This window comes from Euleptes europaea, chromosome 6, assembly GCF_029931775.1.
Source record: "Euleptes europaea isolate rEulEur1 chromosome 6, rEulEur1.hap1, whole genome shotgun sequence".
NCBI classification, from domain to species: domain Eukaryota; kingdom Metazoa; phylum Chordata; class Lepidosauria; order Squamata; family Sphaerodactylidae; genus Euleptes; species Euleptes europaea.
This window is the reverse complement of record NC_079317.1, coordinates 44,479,766-44,492,533: the sequence shown is the minus strand read 5'-3', so window position 1 is coordinate 44,492,533 and position 12,768 is coordinate 44,479,766.

Genomic DNA, 12,768 nt, shown 5'->3' with positions numbered 1-12,768 from the left:
AAGCTGGAGGCCCCCTTGGATTTGCTGAATCTCATAATGTAGCTGTGAGTGGCTGCTTTGTGTGCGTTTGCTAGTCCACATACGGGGCAAGCTCTTGTCTATTAGAAATAGGGATAATGATGTGTTTTCAGTGGGGTTTTTTTTACCCATGCATTGGTTCTGTCGAAAGGGGAAAAGCTGTGGCACACTGAACATGGACAGCACTGTGCAGAATTAGCACTGTGCAGAATTCAATAAAAAAAATGTAGCAATGGAAGGTTTCTAATTAGATCCCACTTCAGAAACCAGACCAGGTAATTTGCAACTCCAAAATGTGGGAATATATTTTGATTTGGAGAATTTTGGAAGCACCTGAGAATGAATCCAGTGATAGTTTTTACCTGCAAATGTGAAAGTGTCCACAGGTCTGAACAATTTTTTATTTTTATTTTTTTTGCTTCACACTGCCGGCTGTCTCACAGGTGCTGGCCTGGCATATTAATATTCACCTAGGAAAACTGAAAAGAAATAGAAATTAATATTTTGTTCTGCTCTGAAGAAACCAACCACAGCAGTGCTGTGTGGTGAATAGAATTTAACTGCATGAGTGCTATCAGCACCGTACATGTCATGGATAAATTGTAGGGCTGGTGCATAGCTGAATTGGGGATTATAAATTATGTTCTAAATTCACAGCATTCGTAAAACCAACATATTTCACAGCCTGCACTTTGCTTCTGCTTTCATCATAGAATTCTCTATACTCAATCACTTGCACTAAACAACGGTGCCCAGTTCTTTTGTTTCAGTCTAGATGAACTGAAATACAGGAATAATTTATTCCTTTAAAAGGAAGGGGGAAAACCTATACTCTATCAACCAAAGAAATGCTCAGTTTAAATAGTTCCTCTGTCTAGATAAATGCTCTTGTATTGTTGAGGAATTTGGAGAGGAGTATTGGAAATGGCATGGTGTATGGGTGCTTGATAAATATTGTATGAGATAAACATTGCCACATTGCGGTGTTAAAAACAAAAGACAGGATGCAGTATTTTTTTTTAATTCCCTCTCACAATTAATATTCATCTCCTGCTTTGACTCTTTTGTTTATATCCTTAGGGCCAAAATTTTCAAACACAGGCAGCTAACTCAAACCAGCAAAATATAAACACAGCAAACAGGTAAATGTGCATGCAAAAACAACAATTTACACTTGCAAAACAGGTAATTTCACGCACTAGCAGTAGCCTGCACATGCAATTACTCATTTTGTTCATACATATGCAAGATTCTAGAGCACAATTACCTGCTTGAGAATGTGCATATATTTTCTAGGCAGAAAGTCAGAGTGCTGATATTTTGCCCTTAAATAAGTTTATGTCTTCATAAAAGTTTTGCAAGCTCCTTCAAGGGTGATTCAACGCTGCCCACTCTTTTGAGTTTGATTACTACCCATCAAGGCAAGCACATGTTTACCATGGGTCTTTGGGAGGTCAGTTCTAGGAAATCAGATTTCCCAAACACTCCAGTCCTACATTCCATTTTAATAATGCACAACCAAATCAGAACCATTTACTTTGGAAGCAAAACCATACAGAGGGGGAAACCAGTTAGGAATCTGTGGCTGTCAGGTAAGTGCCAGGTAAGTGGCTGTCAGGTAAGGGCATTCTTTTTCTCTAGCTGAAGCTCAGGACTAGGTGTGTATAGCAACTTCTTGCCAGGCAAAGAAGTGAATTAGACCAGGGCTTAGGGTTTCTGGTTTCTGGTTACCATCATGCCAGCAAAATGTATATGATACACTGGGGTTTGCCAGCATTTGGGCAACTCCCCCCTGGCTCAAATTTCAACATGACCATGTGTCATCTTGTTTTTCCTGGCCGGCACCAAACTTGTGCAGAGAGAGGTTGCCATCAACCCCATCCCCACACACCTGTTACCAAAAGGAGACCCACGTCAGGGTCTGTAAATGTAAGCTTCTCTACACATGTAAGTCCAACACCAGCTCCAAGAGTAGGGTTGCCAACTTCCTGAATATTTAAAGAAGTGGAGCATGGGGAAGGCGGGGTTTGGTGAGGTGAGGGACCTCAAGGGGAACTGATCTCTATAATCTAGAGATAAGATGTAATTCTGGAAGATCTCTAGGCCCTACCTGCAGCTGGCAAACCTGTCCAGAGGGGATCTTTTGGTATACACAGGCATGACAAAACTTGATATGATTCCAAAGAAGGAAGGGGAGGGAGAAGGATGCTTAAACAGAACACAACTACTGTCCTAACCAAGATACAGAGTAGCAATAGATAAGGGAAAATATTAGGTTTCATGCACAGATCAGTCCTAAGCAACAGATAGAGATGGCAATTCTCAGTAGTTAAGTGATAAAATGAAGTAGCAATTTTACAACTAGAAGAAGAAGAAGAAGAGTTTGTTTTTATATGCCAACTTTCTCTACCACTTAAGGGAGACTCAAACCAGCTTACAATCACCTTCCCTTTCTCTCCCCACAACAGACACCCTATGAGGTATGTGGACTGAGAGAACTCTAGAGCTGTAACTTGCCCAAGGTCACCCAGCTGGCTTTGTGTGTAGGAGTGGGGAAACAAATCCAGTTCACCAGATTAGCCTCCGCCACTCATGTGGAGGAGTGAGGAATCAAACTCTGTTCTCCAGATCAGACTCCACCACTCCAAACCACCGCTCTTAACCACTACGCCATGCTGGCTCAAGGAAGAATCAAACCGGCTTACAATCACCTTCCCTTCTCCTCTCCACAACATAAACTCTGTGAGGTGGGTGGGGCTGAGAGAGCTGTGACTAGACCAAGGTTACCCAGCTGGCTTCATGTGTAGGAGTGGGGAAACAAATCCAGTTTGCCTGAGGTGGGTGGGGTTTGGGGAGGGGAGGCACTTCAATGCCACAGAGTCCTATTGCCAAAGCAGCTATTTTCTCCAGGTGAACTGATCTTTATTGGCTGGAGATCAGTTATAATAGCAGGAGATCTCCAGCTAATTCCTGGAGATTGGCAACTCTATTTACACGCCACTACTGCTTTCACATTGCAAAGAGCAGCACAGAAAACTGAAGAGGTGAAAGAAATCCTAGAATGAATGCTCCTCCCCCTACCAAGGCACTGAGAGCCTTGCTCAAGAGCCCTTCAACCCAACATTGTCCTAGTCTTCAAACACTGTCCTAGTCTTCGCACTAGGATAGGGTTACCAGGTCCCTCTTTGCCACCAGTGGGAGGTTTTGGGGACAGGGCCAGAGGAGGGTGGGGTTTGGGGAGGGGAGGGACTTCAATTCCATAGAGTCCAATTGTCAAATCATCCATTTTCTCCTGGTGATCTGATCTCTATTGGCTGGAGATCAGCTGTAATAGCAGGAGGTCTCCAGCTAGGAGGTTGGCAACCCTACACTAGGACCAAGGCAGGATGGAAACATTAAACCACCTACCATCTCTAATCTGAGCCATAATACATGTAAATGGGAGGAGGGGGTGAGGATGTTCTTCCTCAATAAGCCCAGAGGGTGCTCTAGAAGAAGAGTTCTTGATCTTCCACTTAGTGGAAAATGCTTTTCCTAGCATTTCATAAAATAAACAAGAGGCCCTGCAGAGGTTAAAAGGATGGCTTTCCACACAGTGTGTAGCTCAGCACAATGCTTTCCACCTCCTTCTGCTTAAATGGAAGCCATCAGACAACAAGCTGCGGAAGAGTGACATCTGGCTCCTTAGCACGCACTGCAGGCTACTGTGCTAATGACTTTGGGGATGGGTCTGGGAATGTAATGGAGTTGAGTTGGCTGGCTGCTGTGTACTATCCTCCAGCTCTTTGCAGTCTGTTTTCCCAATTCTCCTGAAACTGGATCAGCTGAAAAATTTGCAAAGCTTACATGGAAGCCTTTGTAATGCAATTGGCTTCTCTGTCTTTGTCTTTTTAAAATATACATATATGTAAATGACAAAATAGTCAAAATCCAGTACATTCTCTGTCAGGTCCAAGAGTGGCAAAAATAACAAAACTATCTCTCTACATAACACATAAAATACCTGCAGGGCCTAATGGCACATCTTCTGTAAACAATCTGATAATAGTGAGCACATCACAGCACGCCAGTTTAAGGATCAGGTAGGCAAGCAAAGAGAAATCAAAGGAAGAGCGAGAGAGACCACCTTATCCAGCATACCAATCACCTTACTCCCCATAGCCAGTTATAGGCTTTAGCCTATAGCATCAGATGATACACTTCAACCAATGAGATATTTCCCCCTTAGGAATCTTCCAGAAATCACTCGCATATACTCCCCTCCCCCCATCCTTTTAACACAGTCAGGCCTGGTTTTCACAAATGACTCCAAGTTAACATGTTCCATTGCCTGAACTTGGGAGATATAAGAACCTCTGATTCCCAAGCCAGATGTAGCTGCTCAGGCCTTCTAATACTCCAGTTAACCTCTAGGTGGTTACCAAAGTGAAAATTGGTACAGGACTTAATCATGGAAAATCCCAAAACAAACTATTAGTACATGATCTCAGGTTTTCACAAGTATAAAAACCTGAAAGCATATACCCATACATTAAATACATTAATTGTATTGAAAAACATTGGAGATACTATTCAACAGTTCTTGCAGTTCCTTTGTGATCTTATGTTCCAACTTTTCTAATAGCACAGTGTAGCTCTTCTTTTTTCTGCTCCGGCGCTCCGCTTCATCAGCCTCTTCCATATGTGTCAACTCCTCATGTGAAATCTCAAGCTGTTTATTAGGATGTAATTGGATAGGTTGAGACTTGCTTTCACACTCTTTGAATTCTGGGACTTCAGGAAGGGAAGCACTAGTTTTTTGTTTTGTTTTGTTTTTTGCATTTCCATTGGATGTAAAAAGTTTCTTTGAAATTCTATGAAAATAGTCATCACAATCCGGCTCAGTCCAGTTATCCTCCTTGGGCGATGACAGGTCACAATTCTTATCCAGGCGTGTGCGGGGAGAATCATCCAGTTTGCAGACTGCTGTACCATGCAAAGTTCTCCTACAACAACTCAAATGTTGTTGTCCATCTGGAATCTTGTCCACAAAGGATAGAGATGTACCCAATGTCTCCGTTATTTGAACAGTTGGTACTGTACATTCATATTTGGGTAAAGATATTTTAGCAGGAACCCTTGACTGAGAAATCCTATGGGTAGCTGGTATAGTCACTGGAATTAAGGGTTGGGGAGTTGAATTTCTAAAAAGCCTTACAGGTAAGATTTGGGAAGTAGAGAGAAAAGATTTCATTTTGAACAGCATGGCTGGAATTGTATCAGGTTTAAATGTCAATAGCACTATTAAAAGTTCGAGAACCTATACTCCAGTCGACAGTAGATAAAGTGATATAGTGGGGGCGAATGCACAGCAATTTACTCAAGGGAGAAATGATAACTTTTCAAGACTCCCATTTCCCTTGATTTACCCCTACAAGGGAGAATTGTAGCATGACTTGGCTGACTTTTAAAGTTCGTCTGTTTCCCTTTTCTTTTAATACAACTAGATTATTGTTTGTTACCAGTTCTGTGCTGCAATTATCATGCCCATTCCCTATATTCCTCTCAAAATTATCGACTGCCTCCTTAAATTCTCTTTCTTTTATCTTTGAGGGTCAGGAATCCTGTCCAACTCATTTGCAAACTTATGAGAAAAGGTATCAAAAGAGTCCTTAAGGGAGTCTAGTTATTTAGCATTTGTTGTCAGCTGCTCAAAAAATTTAAATTACAGTTTGAGCAGTCAATAGACACTCATCTCCCCAAAAAATGTTGTCTTGCATTTTTTTGCAGAATGAAATCTTTGTGATTGTCTGCTGAGGAATTAGAAAGAAAACTTACATTCTTGCTCTTAGGCAGCATTTTAGAGTTCATATCCTGAGCAAACTCGCAGTCAACCAAAGGTTGACATGTGGGAGATTCCCCTGTGGAGGCAAAGCTAGTAAAGACAGGATAAAATTTTCCTTTATTACTCACACTTTCACTTCTCTTGGAAATAAACATATCATCCCTCTTCAGCTGTTTAGGAAACTTTGTGGATATTTGAGTCTGACCTATGACGTTTCCTTAAACTATTGCTATTTGTCATGATCCTGGGAACCTCTATATCTTTGCCACTTGAGAGGTTGCAGTTCTTTACAACTTCAAGTTTAGAGCACGTAGCAGGTATGCCTTATCATGACTCAGTGTTCAGAGTAAAATATTTATCTTGAAGCTGCAAAATAAGCAATATAAACCAGAGCAACACGCCAAAATATCTGCTCAGGTCACCATCTTTGGCTTCTCTGTCTTCATAGAAGTTTGAGAGCACATGCTACAGCCTCCTTACAGGGAGATGGCCTTATTGCCTCCAAGTATCTCCTTAGCTATTGCAAACCTCCTACAAGAGCACCATGCTTGAGAGTGTCCATGAACATACTATATAGAAAATATCATTTAGATTGTAGTATATTGAGACTAAACTAATTGGGGCAGGAAGCTGTCTGTGGCTGCTGTCATTCTATAAAATGCAAGGACACAGATACAGCAGCATGCATCAAAAATACTGTCATGGCATACTTACACTGTGAATCTGGAAACCATCATCTTCAGTTTCATTAGCAGTAACAGTAATGCTAGAATCAGTTATTGCGCTATAAAAATAATCTCCCTCAAAAAGGCAAAGGCATTTTGCTGTGATATTAAAACAAACTCAATCATAAAATGCTTCTGCTGTTCTGGAAAATAATTTCTAATCATTTCCTCTCTTATCTCCTAATGACTATTTGCTGCAGAGTATAATGAGCCTTTGGGTAAGGAAGACTGAAAGGGCCAACCAAAGGGCCCTGAATCTGTAGCAGCAGCACACTGCCAAAAACAAACGTTGCAATACTCGCAGGAGCAAAAAACAGGATTCAAGCAGTTTATGACAAGTGTGTGCAGGGTGCATGGCTGTGTCCCAGTTAAATCCAGTTTTTAATGCCCTGATCCTAACTGCTGATTTTACCTGGTGCACAAAAAGGCTCCTTAGGATTCTTTACCCTGCAACTATCTCTGCTATGTTCCAAGGAAAATCCAAGTCTCCAAAAGCCCTGTTTTAAAATCTAGTTTCCTCGCTCTCCCCCCCCCCCCACTCTCTCTGGACTCTACTTGTCTATGACAGCTGAAGCCCTGAATAGGCATCTCATCTAGGTAATGTTAGCTTATTTTGCCTCATCCAGATATTCTTACCCAAAGCCTCAATGCAGTTTCAGTAATGGCTAGTCTAAGTCCACTCTAATTATAGAAGCAACACAAACACATACCTGAATGTATTGATAACGCTTAAAGAGGAACATCATTAAAAAGCGAAACTTTTCTCACAGTTTTTTGTGTGTGAGAATGTTTTTTTTTTAAAAAAAAATAATCCCTGTTTTATTAATTTAGTGGTTGGAATGGGGGGAAATGAAGAGTAGATTTTGTGTCTGTGTGGTGGAGATTGTGGACCCAGCCCCTCTACTGGGAGACCCTGCCTAAGATTATGTTCATGGGCAACCTTGCTCCTGTTTCTAAGCTGGCAGGGAGACAGGGGAACTGCAGTCATTCAGTTATGGCTTCAATCCAGTTTCTGGGTTCATCCCAGCACAATTCATTTTTCTGTTCCAAAAGTATCCGAAGAGGTGCGCCACTGTAGACAAATGAGGGATTTGTCCCCTAGAAATCACTTACGAGGAAGGAATCACTGTTTTTGAAACTGAGTTGCCTACACCCTTCTTCTGCAAGTGTACTGCATGGACAGCATTACCCCCTGAATTCAAATCTTTGGCTTGGGCCTTCACAGTTTCTGAAGCTCTGCAAAACTGAAGAGCTTTATTCAAGGACAGGTGCTTCTCATGCAGGAACTTCTCTCTAACTGCATTTCCCCTGATACAAAAAATAATCCTATTTCATATCAAAGACTCTTGCAAGTCACTAGGGTTGCCAACCTCCAGGTACTAGCTGGAGATCTCCTGCTGTTACAACTGATCTCCAGCTGATAGAGATCAGTTCACCTGGAGAAAATGGCTGCTTTGGCAATTGGACTCTATGGCACTGAAGTCCCTCCCCTCCCCAAACCCCGCCCTCCTCAGGCTCCACCCCAAAAATCTCCTGCCGGTGGTAAAGAGGGACCTGGCAACCCTACAAGTCACCAAAGCCACAGTTCTAATTGAGCCTTAGGGTTGCCAACCTCCAGGTGGTTGGTAGTCAAACAGAAATAACTAGTGCCCCAAAGGAGACTGTGAAATCAAAAAATTGAGCACTTATGGCATAAAAAAGCTGTTAAGCCTATTTCAGAATAGTGCAACCTTTATCTAGGTCCTTGACACTGGTAAAATACAGTGTGTAGCCAGCTAGCAGGGGAGCACCTTGCCGCTGTACAATTGTTAACAAGTATCATAATTTACAATTTTTTCACAATAAAGTGGCTTTTCAATATTTGTGGTACATAACACAACACAATAGAAATGTCCATAGAGGCCACCAACAATGGAGTTCCGGTATTTTATCCCATTTCGCATCTGCTTCTTGAGTCGCGGTGATCCTATGTTGATTGTTCCGATTGGAATTTGCCTTATCCAGTCATCCATTAGAAGCAGGAAGTCATACACTGTACGAATGGAACAAAAGTTCCGGTCAGAACATTCAATATAGGATCGCCACGACCCAAGAAGCAGAAGCGAAATGGGATAAAATACCAGAACCCCATTGTTGGTGGCCTCTATGGACATTTCTATTGTGTTGTGTTATGTACCACAAATATTGAAAAGCCACTTTATTGTGAAAAAATTGTAAATTGTGATACTTGTTAACAATTGTACAGTGGCAAGGTGCTCCCCTGCTAGCTGGCTACACACAGTATTTTACAAGAGTCAAGGACCTAGATAAAGGTTGCACTATTCTGAAATAGGCTTAACAGCTTTTTTATGCCATAAGTGCTCAATTTTTTTGATTTCACAACCTCCAGGTGGTGGCTGGAGATCTATTACAACTGATCCCTAGGCAATCGAAATCAGTTCCCCTGGAGAAAATGGCTCCTTTGGCAATTGGACTCTATGGCATTGAAGCCCCTCCCCTGCCCAAACCATGCCCTCCCCCAGACTACACCCCCAAAATCTCCAGATATTTCACAACGTGGAGCTGGCAACCCTCCTTAATTGTGTTACATAAGGGTCCTTAGTTTGCCCTGCTTGTTGCATGCATGTAAAAAACTTGTTCCATTCAAAACATTCATTCTTTTTAGGCATGCAGTATTCTTCAAACTTATCTATTATCACCTTATGTTTCATATGTTCACCTTCTGCAAAGCTGAAGAGGAGGGAGGGGTTTGGGGAGGGGAGGGACTTGAATGCCGTAGAGTCCAATTACCAAAGTGGTCATTTTCTCCAGGTGAACTGATCTCTATCGGCTGGAGATCAGTTGTAATTGTTGGAGATCTCCAAATTATTGCTGTCAGATAATTTTTTCGGTATTATTTGGGTTTAGGTTTATTGAACCTGAAAATTTGGGGAAAATCTGGAAAATCAGATTTTCTGAAAATTTTAGGGAGTCCTGGGAATGCGGGCGGGGGGAGCTTCCTTTAGATCCACGCTGCCAGGCTTGGCAGTGTGGATCTCTTTAAAGCCCCCCGCCAGCCTTCCCGGGAGTCCCGGGGATGCGGGCGGTGGGGGCTTCATTCAGATCCATGCTGCCAAGCCTTGGCAGCATGGATCTCTTTAAAGAACCCCCTGCTCGCCTTCTCGGGAATCCCGGGAAGGCCGATTGGGGGGGGGACTTCCTTAAGATCCATGCTGCCAGCTTTGGCAGCATGGATTTTAAGGAAACTCTCCCCTCCTGGTGGGAAATGACTGAATCATTTCGGTTTATTCAAGAATTGGCTTGCCTTTTTCCCGCTTTTTTTTGGGGGGGGGCATTATTCCGTTTTTTTTTTGGTTCAGTTTTTACCGAATCGACAGCCCTACTCCAAATAGTACCTGGAGGTTGGCAACCCTCAGGAAGACCTACCCCCCCCTCACAAACAGGATTGTTCCTTTATAGTATTGGGGAGGAGTCCTACTCAATTAAATGCCAAGAAGCACAGAGAAAGAAACTGTGAAATATCATATTCAGAGGTAAATTTGTGCAGGGGACCTTTCCATATATATCTGAATTGCCTTTCCTTTCAACCTGTATGTCTGTTTTTCTAAGAATATTTTTGCTGGTCACTGCTACGGTATATTGAATTAGATAGATTTCTGCTCTGCTTCGGATTTATGATCCAAACATTATCAGTCTATAAAGTAGATCTATATCTATACCTACCTATAAGATATTTAAGTATTGTTATCTATAAAATATTATCTGTAAAGTATTCCAAGGTATTTATCACATATAATTAGGAAATAATGATAATAATCAGTCTATTAAATTCTAGAATGAACAAATTAGTTCTATGTTGCAGTGAAAAGAAACTTAGAATAAAATTCTTAATAATGATATTGCACATGAAAAACCCTTGGATTGCCTGCCAAAGAAGTTATAATAGATGCATGCATTTTGGAATATATTGTCCATTATGTATGTGCATATAAAATATGAAATTAAATGGGGGTGGGATTGACCAGTAAAGTCAGCCTATATGGAGATATAAATATATAATACCTTTTATCTATATATGCATATATCTGTACTTTAATTGGCTGAAATTTCAGCAGTTATTGATTTTCTCTATACTGGCTGCTTTCAAGAGACTCTCTAATAAGCACACTACAGATATTAGGGGTATGAGAAATGTCTTTCAGCTATGAATTATTCTCAATGCTAACAGTGAATCTTCCTTTTCCAAAGTTGTCAGTCTCTTGGTAAATTCTCTTGTACCTCACTCACTGCAGAACTTCAAGCCTGATAAGAAAATCAATGATGCCAGCAAAGGTGTGAACAGATGTTTTATCTCCACATTGTGTGCATAAATGCAAGGGCTCTGATGTAAATTGATCAGACTGTAGAAACAAATCATTTAAAATTTGTGTAGTGATTAATAACAGAGGCCAGTAATGAAATCTCCCTGCCACTGCCACATCTGTTAGAGAGACTTTCTAGTTTGCCCTATTATGCAAATGTGCAATAAAATAAATACATTACTTGGTTTAACAGCTGGTTAGAAAACATTGTTTTAAGTGATTGTTTTTAATGCATTGTTTTTACCACTGATAGCTGCTAATGTTAACTAATTCACTTTTGTACATGTGAGGGATCATGCACTTCAAAGACAAAAATTGGTATGCTTTCCAATATATAGCAAATACTTCATGGTTTTATAGAATATATAGCAGAGCATTAACAATGTATTAAAATGCAGAATAATGATGTTTAAATATGCTGGCCAATGGCCGTAACAATAAATGTAATTTAATGATGTTTAAAAATGCAGACAGAATCCAAAAGCTCAGTAAGATTTCCATACCTACACAGAGATGTATATGATCAGAACCGTGCAATCCTCAAGAGGAGTGGGGAAGGAGAAGTTCTATAGCAAGTGGTGTGACCCTACACCAGTGTAGGTGCCACTTTATCATGGACTCATTTGGTATCAACAGTAGGGCTGTCAAAAAAAAAAATTCAGTACAGTTCGGATTCGGCCGAATTTGACCCTTGTGGGTTCGGTACGTGCCAAAGTCCGAACTCCCCCGCTTCGGATCCCCGGTAATTCGGGGGGATCCGGAGTTCGGGGGGAAATTCGGCCCCCGCGCGCCTTCAGAGGGATCCCCTGAAGGCGCGCGGGGGCCCTTTAAACTGATCTGCGCCTCCCAGCTGGGAGGCGCAGGTCAGTTTAAAGGGCAGCCCGCACCTTTCAGCGGGCTCCGCTGGAGAGGCGCGGGCTGCCCTTTAAACTGACATGCGCCTCCCGGCCGGGAGGCACAAATCAGTTTAAAGGACAGCCCACCCCCCTTCAGCGGGCTCCCCTGAAGGCGCACGGGGGCCCTTTAAACTGATCTGAGCCTCCCAGCTGGAAGGCACAGGTCAGTTTAAAGGGCAGCCCGCACCTTTCAGCGGGCTCCACTGGAGAGGCGCGGGGGCCCTTTAAACTGATCTGAGCCTCCCAGCTGGGAGGCGCAGATCAGTTTAAAGGGCAGCCCGCGCCTTTCAGCGGGCTCCCCTGAAGGCGGGGCCGAATTGGCCGAATTTATTCGCGAACTCCCGAACTCGCTGAATTCGGCCCCCCCAGTTGCCCGCCAGATTTGAGTTCGGATCCGTCCGAACAGAAAATCACCGAATCAGGGGAAATTCGGTTGATTTTCAGTTCGGACCGAACCGAATTGACAGCCCTAATCAACAGGATTGCCATCCACATCCCCAGGAAATTCCTGCAGAGCAATTTGGATTCATCATTCTCTAAGGGTGGACTTTAGCAATAGGAGGATAACAACAAATGTGACTGCAGCCACCTGAAGTTTATTTTTCTTTACCCAAATAATGCTTTGTGTAAATAGTACTGTGGCATGATCAACTGAGAACAAGGTAGGGTTGCCAACCTCTAGGCCCTAGCTGGAGATCTCCTGCTATTACAACTGATTCCAGCTGACAGAGATCAGTTCACATGGAGAAAATGGCCGCTTTGGCAATTGGACTCTATGGCATTGAAGTCCTTCCCCTCCCCAAACTCCGCCCTCCTCAGGCTCCACCCCAAAAGCCTCCTGCTGGTGGCAAAGAGGGACCTGGCCAACCCTAAGGCCTAGGGATTGATTTTTTTTATTGATTTAAATAATGGAACAATGTTCATTGGTTCTTGTAGATTATCCG